Source organism: Hyla sarda, chromosome 8 (assembly GCF_029499605.1).
Source record: "Hyla sarda isolate aHylSar1 chromosome 8, aHylSar1.hap1, whole genome shotgun sequence".
NCBI lineage: Eukaryota > Metazoa > Chordata > Amphibia > Anura > Hylidae > Hyla > Hyla sarda.
The window spans coordinates 148,515,905-148,535,606 of NC_079196.1; the positions used below are offsets into that span (position 1 = coordinate 148,515,905).

At 41.0% G+C, this 19,702-nt stretch overlaps 1 pseudogene; it reads left to right on the plus strand.

The window, feature by feature from the left end:
- The first annotated feature begins 7,446 nt into the window (after nucleotides 1-7,446).
- On the plus strand, nucleotides 7,447-7,624 carry LOC130290187 (U2 spliceosomal RNA; annotated as a pseudogene).
- Nucleotides 7,625-19,702: the final 12,078 nt, after the last annotated feature.

Consider the following 19,702-nt stretch of genomic DNA (forward strand, 5'->3'; position numbering starts at 1 on the left):
AAATGTATGGCGCTGCTTAGCACATCTTAGCGCACATCGCCGTACATTTACGGCGCATGTCATTAAGGGGTTAAGGACATTACATCAAAATTTGGATCAGCCTGTAGTGTGGTTTTCCACTTTGATTTTGATTGTGACTCCATATCCAGACCTACATGGGTTGATAAATTTGATTTCCAGTGATAATTTTTGTGTGATTTTGTTGTCAGCACATTCAACTATGTAAAGACGAAAGTATTTCATATGATTAGTTAATTCATTTAGATCTAGGATGTGTTATGTAACACTTACGGTTCAGTAGACAGGAACACTGGAGGTAGTAGCTCCACTGGACCTGTGTGGCAGATGACACAGGCCGCACCAGGGAGTGGAGTCTAAGGTGCCGCTGGTTTTCCCTGGAGCCTGCCGCAAAGTGGGATAGACTTGCTGAGGCAGGCGGCACCCAGGTTGCTACCCCTGGCACGACTCAACCACACAGGTGGCTGAGGTGATTCGAGGTACAGATGGGAAGAAGCAACTCGTAGTCTGGATAGGAGAAGGTCAGGGCTGGCAGCACAGGTGCGTAGTCAGGAACGAAGCAGGAGGTTAGTAACAAGGCAAGGCAAAACACAGTAACACTTTCTCAATGGCACAAGGCAACAAAGATCCGGCAGGGATGTGGGGGAGGAGCAGGAACTTATAGAGGAGACATATAGAGGTGTTGCACATAATTATGGGTGTACTGGCCCTAGGAGATGGGGACACGTGCGCAGAAGCTGAGAGGCAGAAGATAAGGCCGCAGGGGACAGTGGTGAGTGACGGACTGGGATTCGATGCGAACCCCAGCCCCACCGGCAGCAAGCGCGAGGAAGAATGAAAAATCCACCTCTAGGCGCAACTTCTCTGGATAGAATCAGGCAATGAATATTTCTGGATAAATTTAAGTTTTTTTTATTAGACCAATGACTCGTTTCGGGTATACACCCTTCCTCAGATTGGTATCAATCTGAGGAAGGGAGTATATCCGAAACGTGTCATTGGTCTAATAAAAAAAACTTAAATTTATCCTGAAAAAATTCATTGCCTGATTCTATCTGGAGAAGTTGGCCCTAGAGGGAGATTTTTCATTGTTCCTTTGCCATAATATTTGTGGACGGACACCGGCCTGCTTCCACATCCCCACGGCTCTGCAGCACTCCCGGGAATATACAGGACACCTTTACCCACCACGTTGGGTTACATGCGCACTTCTTTTGCGCTCCAGGTGAGCACATTACAACCTTCTTTTTCTACCTGATCATTTGGGATAATGCACTAGGCGCCTCGTGTGGTCTTGTTTTTTCATTTCTTGGCAGCAGGGGAGAGCAGGGAAATGCGCTCCCGGCCAGCACTGGCGGCCAGAGCGCAAACCGTAACAGTTATCTTTATGTTTCCTTTATGTTTTTTGAGCAGTGTATATAAGTATAAAAGTCCCACAGAAAACCCCCTTCCCTCTTTTACCCACCACCCAACCTTGTACTAAATTCCAACACAAGGTCCAAAACAAACATTAAAAAACAGTATTAACAGTACTAATATATACAAACAGAACAAATATATATTAAACATAGCACATTTCAACCACTCAAACAATCAAAAATGCTAAACTGTAGCTACTCAGTGTCATCATATGCTGCTTCCATACAACCCCATTCACATCATTAAATAAACGTATACCAGTGCTGAGAGGGTTAAAAAATAGAGATGCTTTTATTGTTGAATGCTGATGTGATCTGCAGATAGTGGTAGTAATCCTCAATGTGTCGACGGTCTACATAAAAATAACATGAATATGTGTATAATGAGTAGTGTTGAGCGGCATAGGCCATATTCGAATTCGCGAATATTCGCGAATATATGGACGAATATTCGTCATATATTCGCGAATATTCGCATATTCGTAACATTCTCGTTTTATTTTCGCATATGTGAAAATTAGCATACGCAAAAATTAGCATACGCGAAAATTAACATATACGAAAATTCGCATGTGCGAAAATTCGCATATGCAAATTTTTGCATATGCGAAAATTCGCTCACCTGTCTCACACAGTAGTATTAGAGCTGGAAGCAGAGAGTGGCGTGTACTGTGAAAAAAAAAAAAAAAAAAAAGAATATTCGTACTTACGAATATATAGTGCTATATTCACGAATATTCGCGAATTCGCGAATATGCGATATTCGCGAATAAAATTCGCATTGCGAATATTCGCGAGCAACACTAATAATGAGCTATAGTGCATAGGTATACCTACAATTAGATCCACAATGTAATACATTTACTCATTGTTGTGCTTACCTCTATGTATGCATAGATGTGTAACTGCCACTGATGCAAGGTGGCGTGTGTGGTAAAGAAAAGAGCGTAATATCTTGGATAAATAATGAAATGAAAGGGTTAAAGGGGTATTCCAGGAATTTTTTTTATTTGACTATGCTACAGGAGCTGTAAAGTTAGTGGAGTTCATAATATAGTGTCTGTACCTGTGTGTGACGGTTTTCTCACAATTCTTCTGTGATTTTCACCCCAATATTTATTTTTAACAGCATACAAAATGACTGTTGTCTCAGATTTTTCCCAGCTTGCAATGTGGCCTGAATCACTAGTCAGCTGATGACAGGGAGCCTGTCTGCTTCAATGGGTGGAGCGATCGCTTAGTGGGAGAGAGATCATTCTGCAACTAATGCAACAACTGTAGGCACCCTGATTGGAAGCCACAGGTCTTTTGAATTGATGCAGCTCATTTATGTTTCAATGGGTGGGGTGGCTGATATGTGGGAGGGAGGAAAATGGAATTATGGGATTTGCAGGCAAAAAAAAGAAATACCAGTTCACAAAAAGCTAGCCACAGTATTAAGGTAATCTCACAACATAATAACCATAACCCAAGACAAGCTCAGATCCTTCCTAAGCATGTCCATTACTGTCTGCCAGGTACCTACTAAAATCACCTTATGGTGGATAACCCCTTTAAGTATAAAAGCACAAGAATTCAACTTGCAAGTTATTAGATTGGTACATAGTATGTACCCCTTAAATATTGATGACAGTCAGTGCAGGGTAGTTGTAGATCTATCGTTGCGGTGCAATGTGCTGCAGATTCGCACCTTCAATAAAGTGCCTGGTGCAATGATCTGCTTGTAGGGTTCCGCTCTGGTGGCCCCTAGTTTGTTAACATTTATACTGTAGTATAATCCTGGAGATGTAGCACCTTAAATAAAGAATAAATAAACACTGTTTTCCAAAATGCATCTGAGGTATTCTGGTCTCAATCGTGACCTGTAGTGTCGTCACTCACCAGATCCCGTGATCAATAACAGTTGCTGCGGGAACGCTTCTGGTTGAGACACCACCGGCCGGGCTAGTCTCCCAGACTGTCCCTAATCACCAAGGACACCAGAATACAGTGAAACAGAGGAGCCAACATAACTGGAATATACTCCCTTCCAATAATAAAGTATGGTTTAGCTTTAGCGAAGGAGGCAATAGGAATTACAACTTATTGAATAGCACGCACCTCTCTCCTATGTAATAGGGCCAGTAAAGCAGAATCTCTCTGCAGAACATCGCACTAGACGCTTTATTTAAGGTGTGGATCTGCAGTGCATCATACCACAACTTAATATCCAGGATTATTCTACAGTATAAATATAAACAAACTAGGGGCCGCCGGAGTGGAACCCTACCAGCAGAACACTGCACCAGGTGCGAATCTGCAGCACATTGCACTGCAACGATAGATCTACAACTACCCCGCCCTATGACTGTCATCAATATTTAAGGGGTACGGACTATTTACCAAGCGAATAACTTGCAAGTCCAATTCTTCTGCTTTTATACTAAACCCTTTCAATTATTTATTTATCCAGGATATTACGCTCTCTTCTTTACCACACACTGCCACCTCGCATCAGGTACAGTTAGGGTGCTTTCACACCACGTGTTCAGCCAAGGCTGCCAGTTCCGGCTGGGGGAGGGGTGAACCGTGCGCCGACTTCGGTGTGACTCCAGTTGGCTCATTTCAGCCTTGCATCCGGTTTTGTGACCAGACCTAAAACCGTAGTATACTATGATTTTAGGTCCAGTCAGAAAACCGGATACAGGTTGAAAATGAGCCGACCAGAGTTAAACGGTGACTCTGGTCGGCTCATTAAAGTCAATGGATTTCAGTGCCGGTCCGGCTGGGGTACGAGAGCGCACGGTTTTCCCATCCCCCAGCCAGATCCGGCAGCCATAGGGTGAAAACGTGGTGTGAAAGCACCCTTACACATCTATGCATACATAGAGAAAAGCACAACATTGTGTAAGTGTATTACATTGTAGATCTACTTGTAGGTATACCTGGGCACTATAGCTCATTATACACATATTCATTATATTTTTATCTAGACCGTCAATACATTGAGGATTACTACCACTATCTGCAGATTACTTCAGAATTCAATAATAAAAGCATCTCTATTTTTTAACCCTCTCAGCACTGGTATATGTTTATTTATTGATTTTACTAGTTTTACGGTACACATCTATGGTAGATAGGGACCCATAGTATTTACCCGGTAGCAGTAAGGGTACACAAAAATCACAAATCTAGTGCAGTTTACACTCACAGACAAGGAAGCGCTAAGATCTTATATTTATTTACCCATTCACATCCCATTTTTAGGGTATGTTGGCAGTAACCATCAGGATACTGGCAACAACATACTCCCAATATATACCTAGCATTCCCACAGCACACCATTGTCTGATCACGGGGGTCCGACAGTTGGGACTCTCTGCGAGTCCTGCTTGGTGCCCCAACTCTCCCAATGCACAGAGCAGCCATCGCTCTCTATGGAAGAGTTGGAGATACAGCATAGAAATACACATTTATATTTGCTTAACAGTACAATTTAAAGTAACATGAAGAGTGCCATTAAAACTTAATTCGTCATGCAAAAGCCCACAAATGACTATGTCAATGGAAAAATAAGAGATATAGGTGAGGATAAAAAAATAAATGCTAAATCAAACATTGTGTCTTGCAGGGGTTAAGATTATTTGAATAAAACTAAAGATCTATCAGTGTCCTGCTTTTCACAAGTAAAATAGTTTCAAATCTTCTTTTCAGTTACGGTATTTTATAACTGTAATTCACTCAACCAAATGAATTACAGTGAAAGCTCTTTGAGATGATCACCCAAAATTGCATTGAAAATGCATAGCCTTCTCAAAAAAGAGGCTAATATTCATTAGGAATAAGGCAATTGAAAATCTGTCGCAGTAAATCAGGATCAAGGGGTGGTCTTTTCTAAGAGGTTACATTGCACATCTTAAAATAAAACCATGTCCACATTTTTATTTGTTACACATACACAGCGGTTTCTCATTGCTTGTTTTTGGTGTTGAACAACTAAACATATTAAATATACATTTTAGCACAAGGCTCAGAACAGTAGTCTATCCTAGGAGATCCAGGATCAAACAAGGTCAAAACAGGACTGACAAACGCACAGTGTGAATACGGACTAGGGAACACAAAGCATATGCAGAACGAACAATACAAGAACACTAAAACCCGCCAAAGTACTCAAACAATGCAAGAAAAAATCTATTTATCAAACAGGACAGATAACTCAGGATATGTGCTCAAACAGACAGTGAACTTAATGCAAACATGGTCAGATTAACAGGTTTAATTACCAGCACCAAACAACAGCTGAAGATGCCTTTCATATCCTGCCAGTGCTGAAGGCTGGAAACATTAACTCTTCCCAAACCAGGAAGTATAAACACAGAAACTGTTCTGACATAAACATAATGGCCCTCATTTACTATTCTAAGCCCGACTTGTTTTGTCGGGTTTTTCTGGCGCATCTTTGTCTGCGACATGTCGCAGACATCGTGCGCCAGTCTGTGACACGATGCAACATTTTTTCCCGACAGACCCGATGTGGATTCTCCCAAACCCGAAAAAGGGGCGTAACCCAACATTTCTGAGCTTTCCCACGTATTTATAAAGGTTTCCAACCCGAATTTGTTGAATTGTTGTGGATTTTTCCCGACAACTCAGAGAAGTTGGAAACCAAAACCAATAAAACCCACGTGCGACAAACAGAATGCGACATAATAATAAATACCAGGGGAAAAAAGCAGTCGGGTAAGAAAGCAAGATAGACTTACAACCCGATTTTCTAAGTAAATGAGGGCCAATGTCTGAACAGGACCCAAAGCATAAAAATGTAAAATACAATACAAATAAACGGACATTACATCTGCATTAGGAGATGGTGTAGACCCAGTGTAATGTGATTTTTCTGGGTTCTATGATGCTATGATTGCTCCTAATGCATGGTTTCAAGTGGAGGAGAGCTGGGAAAACAGGGACTTGATGAAGGTATCCCTTGATGAAGGTAATTTTTCATAAAATATTATAAAGAAAAAAAGCAGACACCTAATATAGTAATTGTATACAATATCAAGAGAGAAGAAGACTGCACTCACCATAGGCAACGAGGCTTTATTGCAGCATACCAGGTAACAAACACAGATGGATGGAGGGAGGCGCGGGACGTACACCGCCTACCTCCATCCATCTGTTTGTTACCTGGTATGCTGCAATAAAGCCTTGTTGCCTATGGTGAGTGCAGTCTTCTTCTCTCTTGATATTATATACTCCGCTCTACTAACGGACTTTGCACCTCCGAAGATTGGCATTGTTTAAGGGTTCACACATGCACTCCACCAAAGCTTTTCAACACTGACATTGTTACCTTAGTCCTGCTAGTGTCGGGCCAACCTATCCTCCGTTGCATGGTAATATAGTAATAGCACACCCAAAAGCTAGAATGAATAAGTATTCATTTTATTGTACAAAATTATCCAGAACAATACTTTTAAAAACACTAATGGGAAAACCCTTCACTGGAGGGGGCTGAAAAGCACACCTTTTAGTGGGCACCCACCCTAGGTCAAAATACAAAGAGATGTCACAAATCTCATCCGAAATGCCAAAAGTACAATAAGGTCTATTAATATGGCCCTCTAGAGTAAAAAGGGCATGCACGATCAGCCCATAAATCAGTAACCCCTGATATGGACATATACAGACCAAAATATGTTCCTATCTCAAAGATGGTATACAGTAAAAAGATGTAGAAATGTACAGTAACGGTATTAATGAGAATAGAACTGTGAAATAAACCCCCTGCGTAGGTGCATAGAGACAAGGTAGGATATAGACGGAGAAGTGATTAATCAAGGATGATACTTAGCAGGGATGGGTGCCCACAAAGATGACCCACACCCACGCATTTCGTTACCAGAATGTCAACTTCCTCAGGGGTTTCATCAAACTGCCTCAAACTTTAACATGAAGCGCACTGGAAAATATACGCCAGACTTATTAAGAAGCACAAGCCTCTTTACAAAATTGGCACATTCTTATCGCTTCTCGGCCTCAAGTGTAGTATCTGTTCTTTTCAGTTTAGTATCTGATACTCCCCTACCTGGGGACCACATATTAAATAGATTTTTGAAAACGAGGGCTGATTTCGAAGCTTGCTTCCGTTGCCCTATGCATCGACCCATTATAGCATTATCTTCAGGTACAGTGCACCAAAAAAAAAAAAATGTCACATTCTTTTTACTCCCCATGTGCCAGAATTTAAAACTTGTGCAGCTTTTGTACAAGGAGAGGAGCTCCGGTCACCTGGATTGTCCGGATAGGAAAAAGAGAGTCTTTGGGGCACACACCATGGTGAGACGAATAAACCGAGGACACCGTGAAACATGAATTTATTATGGACATCACGTTTCGGAAGATCACAGGGATCAAAGTATTATATCCTGTCCAGCAGGCGAATTGGACACACAAATCAAATAGATATAAACATACCAAGAAAATGTACATACTGTACATATAACATTTACATTCACAGTGTATCTTTAGGCAAATTAAAATCCATTAAAAAGCATGGAATATAAAAACAGGAAACAATGACTTGAATGTATCGCATTTGCGTTGCCCAAATTTGTATATTTATTTCAGTTCTGTTTGTCAGTATAAAGGTAAGTTACTGCTCAGTATTTATTAAAGGGGTGCTCCGGGGAAGTTAAGAAAAAGAAAAATGCCCCAAAGCAACCACAATACCTGTTCTGTGTCCCCTGTAGTTATTAATGTGGTTTTGGCAGCTCCTTTGGCCCCTTATGTCTCCTAAATATTATTTTTCCTTCTTCGCAGCATAGACTACAGCTCCCAGAAGTCAGTGCAGCTCTGTGTAATTGCTGCCAGCTAATTGCTTTCACTATCTGTGTGCATGCTGTAAACACACTGTACAGGTCTTTTCTTTCAGACTATCTGCAGCAATAAACCTTTATATGTTCTGAATGGCAGCATTCAGTGATTAGAACTACACAGGAAAAGAGCATTGGTGCTGACTTAGAGACTTTGAATCTTCAGTTAGCTTTTCTCTCACGGCAAGACCAGACAGAAATCATCACGTGGTGTTGTCTTGAAGGGTGGGGGTTAGTCTCAGTGAGGGGTTTACACCAAGACAAAGTGGATCAGAGAATGATTTTTTTCTCTCACTCCCTGCATGTAAGTGACAGCTGAAAGAGGGAAATTAAATGAACAAGATGTGCTTTAACTTCAGACTGTCAGCTTTAATTTGAGGGTATTTACATTAAAATCAGGTGAACGGTGTAGGAATAACAACAGTTTGCATATGTGCCTCCCACTTGCTAAGGGACCAAAAGTAATGGGACAATTGGCTTCTCAGCTGTTCCATGTCCGGGTATGTGTTATTCCCTCATTATCCCAATTACAATGAGCAGATAAAAGGTCCAGAGTTCATTTCAAATGTGCTATTTGCATTTGGAATATGTTGCTGTCAACTCTCAAGATGAGATCCAAAGAGCTGTCACTATCAATGAAGCTAGCCATCATTAGGCTGAAAAAAAAAAAAACATCAGAGAGATAGCCAAAACATTAGGCGTGACCAAAACAACTGTTTGGAACATTCTTAAAAATAAGTAAGGCACTGGTGAGCTCAGCAACACCAAAACTAAGGAAAACAACTGTGGTGGATGACCGAATAATTCTTTCCCTGGTGAAGAAAAACCCTTCACAACAGTTGGCCAGATGAAGAACACTCTCCAGGAGGTAGGCGTATGTGTGTCAAAGTCACCAATCAAGAGAAGACTTCACCAGAGAGAATACAGAGGGTTCACCACAAGATGGAAACCATTGGTGAGCCTCAAAAACAGGAAGGCCATATTAGAGTTTACCAAATGACATCTAAAAAAAAGCCTTCACAGTTCTGGAACAACATCCTATGGACAGATGAGACCAAGATTAACTTGCACCAGAGTGATGGGAAGAGAAGTGTATGGAGAAGGAAAGGAACTGCTCATGATCCTAAGCATACCACCTCATCAGTAAAGCATGGTGGTGGTAGTGTCATGGCGTGGGCATGTATGGCTGCCAATGGAACTGGTTCTCTTGTATTTATTAATGATATGACTGCTGACAAAAGCAGCAGGATGACTTCTGAAGTGTTTCGGGCAATATTACCTGCTAATATTCAGCAAAATACTTCAGAACTCATTGGACGGCGCTTCACAGTGCAGATGGACAATGACCCAAAGCATACTGCAAAAGCAACCAAAAAGTTTTTTAAGGGAAACAAGTGGAATGTTATGCAATGGCCAAGTCAATCACCTAACTTGAATCTGATTGAGCATGCATTTCACTTGCCGAAGACAAAACTGAAGGGAAAATGCCCCAAGAACCAGCAGGAACTGAAGACAGTTGCAGTAGAGGCCTCGCAGAGCATCACCAGGGATGAAACCCAGCAATGTCTGGTGATGTCTATGTGTTCCAGACTTCAGGCTGTAATTGACTACAAAGAATTTGCAAGCAATTATTAAAAATTGAAAGTTTGATTTATGATTATTATTCTGTCCCATTACTTTTGGTCCCTTAACAAGTGGGATGCACATATTCAAACTGTTGTAAATCCTCCACTGTTCACCTGATTTGGATGTAAATACCCTCAAATGAAAGCTGACATTCTGCAGTTAAAACACATCTTGTTCATTTCATTTCAAATCCATTTTGGTGGTTTTTAGAGCCAAAAATGTTAGAATTCTGTCGATGTACCAATATTTATGGACCTGACTGTAGCTAATGAATGATATTTAGACAAATACATAGGTTGATGAAAGGGAAAGGATAGGCTATGGGTTTAGTTCCCCAGAGTACCCCTTTAAAGGGGTACTCTCGCGCTAAGACATCTTATCCCCTATCCAAAGGATAGGGGATAAGATGGCTGATCGCGGGGGACCCCCCACTGGGGACCCTGGTGATCTTGCACGCAGCACCCGTTACAATCAGTCCCCGGAGCATGTTCCTATGGGAGGGAGCGTGACAGCTGTCACGCCCCCTCCCATAGGCTTGCATTGAGGGGGCGGAGCTTGACATCAAATGGGGGCGGGCCGTGATGTCACAATGCTCTGGCCCCGTGATCGCCAGTAATCAGACCCGGAGCAAACATGCTCTGGGGACTGATTGTAACGGGGTGCTACGTGCAAGATCACGGGGGTCCCCAGCGGCGGGACCCCCGCGATCAGGCATCTTATCCCCTATCCTTCTGATAGGGGATAAGAAGTCTTAGCGCCAGAGTACCCCTTTAAGTACCCCCTGTGGTGTACAAGATAGGCACAGGATGCTGTATGCTACAATGTTTTGATAAACTGTGCAGTTGGTATTGGCTTGATGTTGGTTTAACCACTTAAGGACGCAGGGTGTACAGGTATGCCCTGGCGTCCTGGTACTTCAGGGTGTACCTGTATGTCCTGAGTCCTGTTGCCCGGGTTTAAAGGGGTACTCCAGCCCTAAGACATCTTATCCCCTATCCAAAGGATAGGGGATAAGATGTCTGACCGCGGGGTTCCCACCGCTGGGGACCCGTGAAATCTTGCATTCAGTACCCACCTCAGGGAGATGCCCGCCATGCTGCCAGCTCAGAATCTGCCGTGTGACAACCACGGGGTCGAAGTATCCTGACATCACTCCTCGCACCCGCTATGTAAGTCTATGGGAGGGGGTGTGACGGCGTGAAGCTCCCCGAGGTGGGTACTGAATGCAAGATTGCCGGGGTCCCTAGCGGCGGGACCCACGTGGTCAGACATCTTATCCCTTATCCTTTGTATAGGGGATAAGATGTCTTAGGGCGGGAGTACCCCTTTAAAGCAGAGAACGCTTTAAACCTGGTGGGTCCTAGCTGCTATCAGCTGCCAGGACCCAGGGTTAATGCTGGGCATCACTGATCTGGCCGATGCCCGGCATTAACCCTTTAGATGCCGCAATTAAAGTTGATTGCGGCATCTAACATGAAAGTGAAAGAATCCCAGCAGCTCAGCAGAGCTGATCGGGACTATTGCAATGAAATTGTGATGTCCCGATCAGCTGAGAGGACAGCGAGAGGGCACTTACCTGGCTTCTCGCCGTATGATCGGTGTTATCCACCGATAACACTGATCAATGCTATGCTGTGGCATGAAGATTGCATGGTATAGTCCCATAAAATAATGTAACAAAAAATAAAAATAATCATTTATGGTACCGCCATGTGCGTAAATGTCCAAACTATTAAAATATAAGGGTAGGTAAACCGCACGGTCTGTGGTGTACACATAAAAAAAATACCAAAATACCAAATTCTGCATTTTTGATCACTTCATATACAATAAAAATATTAATAAAAAGTGATCAAAAAGTCAAATCAAAACAATAATAACCAATAAAAACTGCAGACCACGGCACAAAAAATGAGCCCTCACATAGCCACTTATGCAGAAAAATAAAAAAAAGTTATAGGGGTCAGAACAATTTTAAAAATACTAATTTTGGTGCATGTAGTTATAATTTTTTAACCCCTTAACAAAGGATGTATATCCGGCTCCTGCGATATAACACAGGGTCACGCGGTGACCCTGCGTCATATCGGGTAGGTGCCCGGCGGATATCAATGTCTGGGACCCGCGGCTAATACCAGACATCACCGATCACGGTGATACCCGATATTAACCCTTCAGACGCGATGATCAAAGTTGATCGCCGTGTGTAAATGTCCGAACTATAAAATGATTTCATTAATTAAACTGCACGGTCAATGGCGTACACGTAAAAAAATTCCAAAGTCCAAAATAGTGTATAAGAAGAAAAAAACTGATCAAAACAAAAAAGTACCAAAAAATGAGCCCTCATACTTCCCCATATGCGGAAAAAAGTTATGATTTTTTCCAGAAGTAAGACAAAATCAAACCTATATAAGTAGGGTATCATTTTAATCGGACCTTCAGAATAAAGAAAAGGTGTCATATTTGCCGAAAAATGCACTGCGTGGAAACAAAAGCCCCCAACAGTTACAAAATGGCATTTTTTTTTTTCAATTTTGTCGCACAATGATTTTTTTTTGTTCCGCTGTAGATTTTGGGGTAAAATAACTGATGTTATTACAAAGTAGAATTGGTGGTGCAAAAAAAAAGCCATCATAGGAGTCTGTAGGTGCAAAATTGAAAGGGTTATGATTTTTAAAAGGTGAAGAGGAAAAAACAAAAGTGCAAAACAGGGGTTAAAGAAGTGAAATAAAATAAAACCTACATAAATTGGGTATTCCTGTAACCATATGGACCTAGGGCATAAAAATAATATGTCATTTTTACCAAAAAGTGCAATGCATAGAAACAGAAGCTCTAAAAATTAGCAAAATGGCGTGTTTGTTTTTCACCCCACAAATTTTAAAAAAGTTTTAAAAAAGTTATTTTTGTTTCACTGCAGATTATGTGAGGTCACTACAAATTACAATTGGTGATGCAAAAAACTAATTATATGGGTCTGGAGATGCAAAATTTAACGTGTTATGATTTTAAGAAGGAGAGGGGGGAAAAACGAAAGTGCAAAAAAACTAAATTTTTTGAGAAATGTTTCCAATCAAGTCACCTATGGACTGCCATTCCAATTATGTCTTCTACATTATAGAATGTGTATGTCATAGACAATACGTTGGCCACACACCACAAGATTTGCGTACAAAATGAACCTCTTAAGGACTAATTTTTCCCCCTTAAAGGACAACTGCAGCGGAAAACACTTATCCCCTATCCACAGGATAGGGGATAAGTGTTTGATCATGGGTGTCCAACCGCTGGGAACCCCAGGCAATCTCCTAAACGGGGCCCTGGCATCGACCTGAGATGTCAATGGTTACGCCCCCTCCCCGCCCTGTCCCCATACAGTTCTATGGGAGCACCAGCCCCAAATTTCCCATAGAGTTACATGGAGGGGGCGTGTCGGCTCCGGCAGAGCAGAGGCCCCGTACAGGAGATGGTGGGGGGTCCCAGCATTAGGACCCCCCGTGATCAGACACTTATTCCCTATCCTGTGGATAGGGGATAAGTGCTTTCCGCTGCAGATGTCCTTTAAGGTGGGAAAATAAGTCCTTAAGGGGTTAATTTTGTATGCAACTCGTGTTGTGTGGCCAACGTATTGTCTATGACATACACATTCCATAGCATAGATGACATGACTTGATTGAATGCAAGTGCATCTAATACCTCGGACAGGTAAACCTGCTGCCGATTCCAGGAAGCTGCTCCACCATCACTTTAAACCACGCGCTTATTGCTGTTGTGTCTATATACACAACAGTACAAGGTGCGCAAGATTACTTACTTGTTTTACAGCCTCACCATATACATATTTACATTGTTCCAAACGTATTGCCCTATGAGGAGCTCTGCTCTATCTTTTTCTCCATAGAATACATTATGACTTGATTGAAAACATTTCTCTTGCTTGGTTGTTCTTGAATAGTGTTGAGCACGAATATTTGAAATGCTAATTTTTACCGCGAATATCGGTACTTTGCGATTTCGCGAATATTTAGAATATAGTGATATATATTCGTAATGATGAATATTCGTGTTTTTTTATGTATGAAAATATGTGAACATATGCAAATATGCTATTATTTGTGAATATGCAAATATTTGTGAATATTCAAATATGCAAATGTTTGCATATCCGTGAAAATCGGCTCTTCCAGTCAGAGGACACTAATCCCTCCCTTCTTTTAGGTAAAAGATATAATCGCACTATGCGAATTTCATTACAAATTTTTGCATGAAAAAAAATAAGGAACATAGCGAATTTACAAATTTCTCGAATATAGGACAAATATTCATCCATATATTCACAAAATATTGCAAATTTGAATATGGCCTATGCTGCTCATCACTATTCTTGAATTCTGTTAGGTTTGTTCTGATGCTTTTGCAGCATAAACATGGCGCACTGTTACACTTAAATACTCGTTTTGGTTTTTCTGGTCAAATCATATTTTTATGTTTTTTATGTGAAGTATGTCTTCTCAGTTGGCTGGGAGCCAAGATATTTTTAGGGTAGGAGCTTACTTAAAGATAACAGATGAAATGGTAGTAAGAATTTTAATAATGGATCTATTGCAAGGATATGCCAGTGTTTGGACAGAATAACCTTTATTTCTTTGGGTGCCACTGTATAGGTTTTGATGAAGTTTGGGTTGGATGATGATATGGATGTTGTAGCAGATTCATTCTTATTTTCTAGAAGGCAATCATCCTGAGAAAGATTTTTGTTCTATTATAGGCATCTGTAAGAAGACTATCCGGATATCCAAAAACCATTTCTGTATTAGATTTAAAAGTCTGATTGCGGGTCAAGTTTTTACGCACCAGCTTGTACTGGCTGAAGGGGACATTCATTTTCCATCTCTTCAAAGGAGTAGTCTGTTGCGCACTTTTCTCACTTTATCCCCCCAGGCTGCAAAATAAAAGAAAACAAACTCTCTCTTACCTGCCTACGCTCCCCCGGTGCTCTGGTACAGGTGTTCGGTCCCCGGGCTGTATTCTTCTTACTTCCTGTTAGCCTGGCACGTCACACGGAGCTTCAGCCTATCACCGGCCGCAGCGATGTCCCGCCTCGGCTGGTGATAGGCTAAAGCTCTGTGTGACGTGCCGGGCTAACAGGAAGTAAGAAGAATACAGCCCGGGGACCGAACACCTGTACCGGAGCACCGGGGCTCATTGGCAAGTAAGAGAAAGTTTGTTTTCTTTTATTTTGCAGCCCGGACGGGATAAAGTGAGAAAAGTGTGCGCCGGACTACTCCTTTAAAGAACATGGCCATAATAATTTCATCACCTTCATGTGATATTTAGAGATCAAGAAACCCGATCTTTTTTTTGGACCAATTAGCGGTCAGAGAAAGGCCCCATTTATCACTGTTAATGTTTTTTTACAAAATTGTCAATTTCTTCCACAGGTCCATTCCATAAAACAAACAAATCATCTTTGTAACGTTTGTATATTTTCACATATTTGTTGAAAGAATCCAGTTTTCGAATATATTGATCCTCAAAGGCACCCATCACCAGGTTGGCATATGATGGAGCTACCTAAGTCCCCATCGCGGTCCCCCGAACATGTTGATAGTTAACCCCATTGTACTGAAAAAACATTTTCTTCATGATAAGCACCAGCCATTTCAGCAAGATTTAATTTTGTTACCCCGGAACCTCATTGTCCTGGACGAGAATGTTTGGATTCATTGTAGCCCTATTGTGTGTTGAATATTAGTGTAGAGTGCCATCACATCTGAGGTTAGAAGTACAAAGGTATCTTCCCATGGTATTGGCCGTACTAGGTGATTAATTGGTCTGAATTCTTAAGGTAACTGTCTAGGTTTTGAACATATTCTTGAAAAATTAGATCAAGGTATTGGGATACATTTGATAATATGCTGTTTGTTCTGGAAATAATAGGAAGGCCTGGGGGGTGTAATTTCGGCAGGTGGTAGTAATAGGGCAGTGAGGGGTTAGTGATGGTTAAAAACTTTCTTTCTTTTTTTGTGATTATATAATTTGTTGTGGCCTCCTCAAGTAGACGGGACAAAACAGTCTCTAGGCCAGAAAAAGGGATCTTTCATAGTGGTATGGTAATATTTTGGATCCTGAAGAATACACAATGCCTCTTGGTTATAGTCACAGTAATTCTGTAGTACTAGCCCGCCCCCTTTATCAGCTGGGCGGATAACTAGATTTTCATTTTCAATTTGTTCAATGCTTGTTTTTCCAATTTGGACAGGACACCTTTTTTAGGGGTATGTCTGGTAGTGGTAGAGATCTTGTTCAAATCTTGGGCCACTAGGTCATGGAATGTTTTTATGTAATGACCTTGGCTCTGAAGAGGGTATAAAGTGGAGTTGGATTTAACACTTGGATGTTTGCCCAGTACATTGTCATTATTCAGGGCAGCTCCCTTTGTTTGATGGGATGCCATATTGAAATGTCTTTGAAGGGTTAATTTATGCGTGAACCTATGTAGGTCCAAGAACAGCTGGAATTTGTCAGGCTGGTGAGATGGACTGTATGATAAACCTTGTTGTAGCAGAGATATTTTGTGAGCTGTTAATTTGTGAGCTGTCAATTTTTTCTTTTTGTCTGTTTTGGCTGAAAGAAATTGTGTATTTTCATATCCTTTGATATTTTCAGATCCTCTAAAAATGGACTGTTGGGCTCTAGTGTGGCCAAAGGGTCCTTTGGTGGTGATGGGGGTCTGCTTGTTTGAAGGAAAGGTACCAGGGCAGCACTGTCTGATTGTGTATTATCAATTATTATGATCCCATCACTTATATTACTGAGAGAGTGATTCACATGTTCCGGTGTGGGATGGATGGTTAGTATAGAAGATTGTGTATTTAGTACTGGAGATTCAGAGGAGTATTGGAGTATAGGCGTCAAGTCAGGATGATTGGCATATCGAACCCGATGTTCTTTCAGTTTATTTATAGTATCCCGGATTTCTGAGAGGTGTGCATGTATTTCAACTGGAGTGGTTAGTTGGGTTAATACATTTTGATTAATAGTAGGACGTGCTTGTAAAGATATAGTCTCGGGGCTTTCCGTTAATGTCCCGACTTTCTTCTTCTGAGACAATCACATTGGAAAATGTATTTACATTTTTGTTGACATGTTGTGTAAACTGTTGTGGATTGGGGCAACTAGGTTTCGGGTTATTAACAAAAGCATCTGATTTTATATTGTGGTACTCCAAATTTGGGGTCCCTGTAATTAATTGATTTAGGGGGAACGGAAGCTTGGTTCCCATATTTTATGGAGTGTCCATGGAATACCCTTGTTTGTTATACTATCATGATGGTTTTATTAATAATGTTAGACATGTCGTTATAGGAAAAACCCTTTCGTATATGCTGACCCATGGTGGATCTCAGTGTGGGTCGTGGTTGGTTATTGGGTGTTATTTGGGTTGAACAACCTAGAGGTCCTGCACTGGCTGGTGATGCAAGATCCATATATTTTTTTAATTCTATGTCTTATAGGTGCCATGTGCCCTATCGGAGAGATCACGTAACTTATTGGCTTTGCGCTATAGTATCCATCTGTGCTCTACAAAGTTTTTATACATAATTCTACAATCATTTTACAATAGATCCATTGTTAAAAACCTGTCTCATGACCATCCCATGTGTTATCTATAAAAAAGCCCTTGCCCTAAAAAAACATCTTGGTTCCCAGCCAACTGAGAAAACATACCCAGCTTAAAAAAAAAATGAAAAATATGATTGGACCCAAAAAAAGCAAACGGAGTATTTAAGTGTAATAGTGCGCTGTGTTTATGCTGCAAAAGCATCAGAAGAAACCTAACAGAATTCAAGAACAACCAGACAGGAGAAATGTTTCCAATGAAGTCACGTATGGACTGCCCTTCAGGTTATGTCATCTGTGTTATAGAATATGTATGTCAAAGACAATACGTTGGCCGCACAACACAACAGTTGCATACAAGATTAAACCAAAATCGTGTCAATATCCATAAACAATAGCAACTGTACAGTTTATCAAAACATTGTAGCATACAGCATCCTGGGAATTTGGATCCTTTCAGAATTTATCCCATTGAACATATAGCAGAATGGGTTCTTCCCCCTTCCCTCCACCTCTTCCTCCCTTAATTGTTTCCCTTTTTTTCTAGGCCCCATAAGCCCACCTACCCTCCAGACTATCTATTGTCATATCAAAATGACCAAGTATTGCCATACCAAAATCACCTACCCTCCTTGGTCATTATTTCACCTTTTCTCATTAAGTTTACTCTTGATCTTACCAAAAGTAAACCAGAGGAGGTTACATCTACCCTTCTCCTTATTGGCTCTTCCCCCAGTGTTTACTAAGCACCATCTAGTGTTTTTTTTTTGGTACTGCAGCACATCCCATCGGAGTGTCAAATAATAATAATGTAACATCTAAACTTTAACTCATATTTATAACAACACAAATTAATATCAATAATAATAGTAATGAGATGTAGCTGCATAAAATTAAAATTTTGCATCTATTATTACTTTTTCGTCCACTGGGGACTTGAACTCTGCACCTCATGGTATTAACAAGATTCAAATGAGTGTGCCTATCTTTTACACCTGTCTTTATACAAATTGGGGTAATGCAAATATTCCAAGATTTTTAATGGATTTTAATTTGCCTAAAGATACACTGTGAATGTAAATTTTACATGTATGTACATTTTATTGGTATGTTTGTCTGTTTGATGTGTGTGTCCAATTCTCCTGCTGGGCAGGATATGATAATTTGACTCCGGTGATGTCACTATGTGTATATAAGTCTTGGTTTATGTATACTGTTCAGACTTGATAAAGGAAGCACAAGCTTCCGAAACTTGTTGTCCGTAATAAATTCATGTTTTTATTTTACATGGTGTCCGCAGTTTATCCGTCTCACCACAGTGTGCGACAGGACAATCCAGGCGACCGGATCTTCTCTGCATTTTTACGCCTGTTCTTCTGTGATGGGCTTTTTATGTCGGTGGCAGCCACTGAAATTGTCACAAGGCGATATAAAGTCTTGAGCTCTAATTTCAACCCTACCAGGTAAGCAATGTTTCTGGTATTTTTCACCTGTTTTACCTGAGGTAATGGCACCAGGCAGCGCCACCATTGTGTTTGGTTTTTCTTCACATATCCCAAGCTTTTGTACAAAAGATAGCTTGCACATAAATTTGCAGCTTTTAAATAATGATTCCCCTTTGTGTCTTGGTTGATTGTTTCATTTCATCAGAACTAAAATAGGTAAATCTATCTGCAACATGTGTAGCTGCACATGGGCCCAAGATAGGCCAATTTCACCTGTAATAGCAATGATCATTCAATGTAAAAAAATCATTGTATGTAATGTTATAGCCCCCTGTATCAGTAACCAGTAAGTGGCCTTTTTTCAGTGATTTTTTTATTTTTTTGTGTGAAATTGGAGCCTAGCCTACCCTTGTATCAGTAACCAGTAAGTGGCCTTTTCCTTCTGTGATTTTTTTTTTGTGACCCTTTTGTGTCCCTTTTTTTCTGTTTTGTTCAATAATGTTAGTGTAGGGACTCACAAGAGACTGAGGACCCTTGATGTGGATTGCGAGCTTGCGTATTTTGGCCACAATATCAACTAGTATCTCATGATTATCATATGAATATATATTTATTTTATGTGATGCGGTATGGCCTTGTGATGCTGGGGGAGCCTGGGATGTCAGTGCGTTTGTGGGGTGCACATAAAAGATGCTGGGCAGCCCGCCTG